The 6214-nt window shown below is 41.6% G+C and overlaps 1 pseudogene across 1 annotated transcript; it reads left to right on the top strand.

Moving 5' to 3' along the window:
* Positions 1 to 5056: 5056 nt before the first annotated feature.
* On the top strand, positions 5057 to 5631 carry LOC113224355 (annotated as a pseudogene). Its single transcript, XR_003309148.1, has one exon. The product of XR_003309148.1 is annotated as a 60S ribosomal protein L18a pseudogene (transcript).
* The last annotated feature ends 583 nt before the right edge of the window (positions 5632 to 6214 follow it).

Below are 6214 nucleotides of genomic sequence, written 5' to 3'. Positions count from 1 at the left end.
TTAAGAATGCTCGTGATTTTTGTACATTGATTTTGCATCCTGAGACTTTGCTGAAGTTGCTTATCAGGTTAAGGAGATTTGAGGCTGTGAAAATGGGGTTTTCTAAATATGCAATCACGTCATCTGCAAACAGAGACAATTTGATTTCTTCTTTTCCTAACTGAATACACTTTATTTCTTTCTCTTGCCTGATTGCCCTAGCCAGAACTTCCAACACTATGTTGAATAGGAGTCGTGAGAGAGGGCATCCCTGTCTTGTGCCAGTTTTCAAAGGGAATGCTTCCAGTTTTTTCCCAATCAATATGATACTGGCTGTAGGTTTGTCATAAATAGCTCTTATTATTTTGAGATACATTCCATCAATGCCGAATTTATTGAGAGTTTTTAGCATGAAGGGCTGTTGAATTTTGTCAAAAGCCTTTTCTGCATCTATTGAGATAATCATGTGGTTTTTGTCTTTGGTTCTGTTTATATGATGGATTACATTTACTGATTTGTGTATGTTGAACCATCCTTGGATCCCAGGGATGAAGCCCACTTGATCATGGTGGATAAGCTTTTTGTTGTGCTGTTGGATTCTGTTTGCCCGTATTTTATTGAGGATTTTTGCATTGATGTTAAGGAGGGATATTGGTCTAAAATTCTCTTTGTTGTGTGTCTGCCAGGCTTTGGTATCAGGATGATGTTGGCCTCATAAAATGAGTTAGGGAGGATTCCCTCCTTTTCTATAGTTTGGAATAGTTTCAGAAGGAATGGTACCAGCTGCTCCTCATACCTCTGGTAGAATTCAGCTGTGAGTCCATCTGGTCCTGAACTTGTTTTGGTTGGTAGGCTATTAACTATTACCTCAATATCAGAGTCTGCTATTGGTCTATTTAGGTATTCAACTTCCTCCTGGCTTAGTCTTGGGAGAGTGTAAGTGTCCAAGAAATTATCCATTTCTTCTAGGTTTTCTAGTTGATTTGCGTAGAGGTGTTTATAGTATTCTCTGATGGTAGTTTGTGTTTCTGCAGGGTCAGTGGTGATACCCCTTTATCATTTGATTCTTCTCTCTTTCTTCTTTATTAGTCTTGCTAGCGGTCTGTCAATTTTGTTGATCTTTTCAAAAAACCACCTCCTGGATTCATTGATTTTTTGGAGGGTTTTTTGTGTCTCTATCTCCTTCCGTTCTGCTCTGATCTTAGTTATTTCTTGCCTTCTGCTAGCTTTTGAATGTGTTTGCTCTTGCCACTCTAGTTCTTTTAATTGCGATGTTAGAGTGTCAATTTTAGATCTTTCCTGCTTTCTCTTGTGGGCATTCAGTGGTATAAATTTCCCTCTACACACTGCTTTAAATGTGTCCCAGAGATTCTGGTATGTTGTATCTTTGTTCTCATTGGTTTCAAAGAACATCTTTATTTCTGACTTCATTTCGTTATGTACCCAGTAGTCATTCAGGAACAGGTTGTTCAGTTTCCATGAGGTTGAGCGGTTTTGATTGAGTTTCTTAATCCTGAGTTCTAGTTTGATTGCATTGTGGTCTGAGAGACAGCTTGTTATAATTTCTGTTCTTTTACATTTGCTGAGGAGTGCTTTACTTCCAATTATGTGGTCAATTTTGGAATAAGTGCGATGTGCTGAGAAGAATGTATATTCTGTTGACTTGGGGTGGAGAGTTCTATAGATGTCTACTAGGTCCGCTTGGTGCAGAGATGAGTTCAATTCCTGGATATCCTTGTTAACTTTCTGTCTCGTTGATCTGTCTAATGTTGACAGTTAAGTGTTGAAGTCTCCCATTATTATTGTATGGGATTCTAAGTCTCTTTGTAAGTCTCTAAGGACTTGCTTTATGAATCTGGGTGCTCCTGTATTGGGTGCATATATATTTAGGATAGTTAGCTCTTCCTGTTGAATTGATCCCTTTACCATTATGTAATGGCCTTCTTTGTCTCTTGATCTTTGATAGTTTAAAGTCTGTTTTATCAGAGACTAGGATTGCAACCCCTGCTTTTTTTTTGTTCTCCATTTGCTTGGTAGATCTTCCTCCATCCCTTTATTTTGAGCCTATATATGTCTCTGCATGTGAGATGGGTCTCCTGAAGACAGCAGACTGATGGGTCTTGACTTTTTATCCAGTTTGCCAGTCTGTGTCTTTTAATTGGAGCATTTAGTCCATTTTCATTTAAGGTTAATATTGTTATGTGTGAACTTGATCCTGCCATTATGATATTAACTGGTTATTTTGCTCGTTAGTTATGCAGTTTCTTCCTAGCCTCGATGGTCTTTATATTTTGGCATGTTTTTGCAATGGCTGGTACCGGTTGTTCCTTTCCATGTTTAGGGCTTCCTTCAGGGTCTCTTGTAAGGCAGGCCTGGTGGTGACAAAATCTCTAAGCATCTGCTTATCTGTAAAGGATTTTATTTCTCCTTCACTTATGAAAGTTAGTTTGGCTGGATATGAAATTCTGGGCTTAAAATTCTTTTCTTTAAGAACGTTGAATATTGGCCCCCACTGTCTTCTGGCTTGTAGAGTTTCTGCCGAGAGTTCTGCTGTTAGTCTGATGGGCTTCCCTTTGTGGGTGACCCGACCTTTCTCTCTGGCTGCCCTTACGACTTTTTCCTTCATTTCAACTTTGGTGAATCTGGCAATTATGTGTCTTGGAGTTGCTCTTCTGGAGGAGTATCTTTGTGGCGTTCTCTGTATTTCCTGAATTTGAATGTTGGCCTTCCATACTAGGTTGGGGAAGTTCTCCTGGATGATATCCTGAAGAGTGTTTTCCAGCTTGGTTCCATTTTCCCCACACTTTCAGGCACCCCAATCAGAAGTAGATTTGGTCTTTTTACATAATTCCATACTTCTTGCAGGCTTTGTTCATTTCTTTTTCTTCTTTTTTCTTTTGGTTTCTCTTCTTGCTTCATTTCAGTCATTTGATCATCAATCACTGATACTCTTACTTCTAGTTGATCGAGTCGGTTACTGAAGTTTGTGCATTTGTCACGTATTTCTCGTGTCATGGTTGTCATCTCTGTCATTTCGTTTATGACCTTCTCTGCATTAATTAATCTAGCTGTCAATTCTTCCACTCTTTTTTCAAGATTTTGAGTTTCTTTGCTCTGGGTACATAATTCCTCCTTTAGCTCTGAGAAGTTTGATGGACTGAAGCCTTCTTCTCTAATCTCATCAAAGTCATTCTCTGACCAGCTTTGATCCATTGCTGGCGATGAGCTGCGCTCCTTTGCAGGGGGAGATGCGCTCTTATTTTTTGAATTTCCAGCTTTTCTGCCCTGCTTCTTCCCCATCTTTGTGGTTTTATCTGTCTCTGGTCTTTGATGATGGTGACGTACTGATGGGGTTTTGGTATAGGTGTCCTTCCTGTTTGATAGTTTTCCTTCTGACAGTCAGGGCCCTCAGCTGTAGGTCTGTTGGAGATTGCTTGAGGTCCACTCCAGACCCTGTTTTCCTGGGTATCAGCAACAGAGGTTGCAGGAGATAGAATATTGCTGAACAGCGAGTGTACCTGTCTGATTCTTACTTTGGAAGCTTTCTCTCAGGGGTGTACTCCACCCTGTGAGGTGTGGGGTGTCAGACTGCCCCTAGTGGGGGATGTCTCCCAGTTAGGCTACTCAGGGGTCAGGGACCCGTTTGAGCAGGCAGTCTGTCCCTTCTCAGACCTCAATCTCCGTGTTGGGAGATCCATTGCTCTCTTCAAAGTTGTCAGACAGAGTCATTTGCATCTGCAGAGGTTCCGCTGCTTTTTTGTTGCTGTTATTTAGCTGTGCCCTGTCCCCAGAGGTAGAGTCTACAGAGACAGGCAGGTTTCCTTGAGCTGCTGTGAGCTCCACCCAGTTCGAGTTTCCCAGTGGCTTTGTTTACCTACTTAAGCCTCAGCTATGGCGGGCGCCCCTCCCCCAGCCTCGCTGCTGCCTTGCGGTTAGATCGCAGACTGCTGTGCTAGCAATGAGGGAGGCTCCGTGGGCGTGGGACCCTCATGGCCAGGTGTGGGATATATTCTCCTGGTGTGCCCGTTTGCTTAAAGCGCAGTATTGGGGTGGGTGTTACCCAATTTTCCAAGTGTTGTGAGTCTCAGTTCCTCTGGCTAGGAAAAGCGATTCCCTTCCCCCTTGCACTTCCCAGGTGAGGCGATGCCTCGCCCTGCTTCAGCTCTTGCTGGTCAGGCTGCAGCAGCTGAACAGCACTGATTGTCCGGCACTCCCGAGTGAGATGACCCCAGTACCTCAGTTGAAAACGCAGAAATCACCGGTCTTCTGTGTCGCTGGTGCTGGGAGTTGGAGACTGGAGCTTTTTCTATTCGGCCATCTTGCTTCGCCCCTCCTTCATTATTATTTTATACTTTTCATTGTAGAGACCTGTTATGTTCTTGGTTAAGTTTATTCCTAGGTTTATATTTTTGTAGCTGTTATAAGTGAACTTGCTTTCTCAATTTCTTTTTCATATAATTGACTTTGGTGTATAGAAATGTTGGCTTTGTATCCTGAAACTTAACTAAATTTGTTTATTCTAATAGTTTTTTTTGCTGGAATTTTTAGGGTGTCCTATTTGTACAATCATGTCATATGCAAACAGGGACAGCTTCCTTCTTTCCAATTTCTATGCACTTTTATTCTTTATTTTGCCAGATTACTCTGGTTAAGGCTTCTGGTACTGTGTTGAATAAAGATAATGAAAATGGGCATCTTTGTCCTGTTCTAGAAAAAGTTTTCAACTTTTACCCATTCAGAGAGCTGTGGATTGTCATATATAGCTTTTATTGTGCTGACGTATTTTCCTTCTATACCCACTTTGTTGAGGTTTATTAATCATAAAGAGATACAAAATTTTATCTAATGTGTTTTCAACATCCATTGAAATAATCATGTAATTTTTTACCTCGATTCTGTTAATATAGTAAATGACATTGAGAAAACTGTATATCCACATGCAGAAAAATTAAATTAGATCCCCATCTCTCGTTACGTAAAAAATCAACTTTAAATAGACCAACAACTTAAATGTAAGACTAAAAAGTATAAAATGATTTTTGCTTTTGTTGGTGGTGGCGAGAGCAGAGAGGACGCCATGAAGGCTTCTGGAACACTACGAGAGTACAAGGTGGTGGGTCGCTGCCTGCCCACCCCCAAATGCCACACACCACCCCCTACCGCATGCGAATCTTTGCGCCTAATCATGTCGTCGCCAAGTCCTGCTTCTGGTACTTCGTATCTCAGTTAAAGAAGATGAAGAAGTCTTCAGGGGAGATTGTCTACTGTGGGCAGGTGTTTGAGAAGTCCCCACTGCAGGTGAAGAACTTCAGAATCTGGCTGCGCTATGACTCCCGGAGCGGCACCCACAACATGTACCGGGAATACCGGGACCTGACCACTGCGGGCGCTGTCACCCAGTGCTACCGAGACATGGGTGCCCGGCACCGTGCCCGGGCCCACTCCATTCAGATCATGAAGGTGGAGGAGATCGCAGCCAGCAAGTGCCGTCGGCCGGTTGTCAAGTAGTTCCATGACTCCAAGATCAAGTTCCCGCTGCCCCACCAGGTCCTGCGCCGTCAGCACAAGCCACGCTTCACCACCAAGAGGCCCAACACCTTCTTTTAGGTGCAGGCCCTTCGCCTGGGTGTGCCCCAAATAAACTCAGGAAGGGAAAAAAAAAAAGTATAAAATGATTTTTAAAAACAGAGCAAATTATTCACAAACTGGAGTGGGTGAAGAATTTTTGAGTAAGACTCAAAGAACAGACAACCAAAGCAAAAATAGACGAATGAGATTGTATCAAAAGGAAAAGCTTCTGCACAGCAAAGGAAACAATAGAGTGAAGAAACAACCTACAGAATGGGAGAAGGTATTTTAAAATTATGTATCTGACAAGGAGCTAATGTCTAGAAGATACAAGGAACTCAATAGCATACAAACAACAAAAACAAAAAGAAATCCTATTTAAAAATGGGCCAAGGGCCCAAATTGACTTTTCTCAAAAGAAGATATACAAATAGCCAACAGGTATATGAAAAAAATTTTCATCACCAATAATCATAGGAGAAATGCAAGTAAAAACTAAAATGAGATATCACCTACCCCTCATTAGAATAACTATTATCAAAAAGAAAAAATGTGATAAATGCTGATGAGGATGTGGAGAAAAGGGACTTTTATACACTGTTGGTGGGAATGTAAATTAGTACAACCATTGTGGGACCCAGTGTAGTTTCTTCAAAAAATTAAAAAT

Source organism: Piliocolobus tephrosceles, unplaced genomic scaffold (genome assembly GCF_002776525.5).
Source record: "Piliocolobus tephrosceles isolate RC106 unplaced genomic scaffold, ASM277652v3 unscaffolded_44515, whole genome shotgun sequence".
In the NCBI taxonomy this organism is placed as follows: domain Eukaryota; kingdom Metazoa; phylum Chordata; class Mammalia; order Primates; family Cercopithecidae; genus Piliocolobus; species Piliocolobus tephrosceles.
This window is presented reverse-complemented; position numbering and strand designations above follow the sequence as displayed.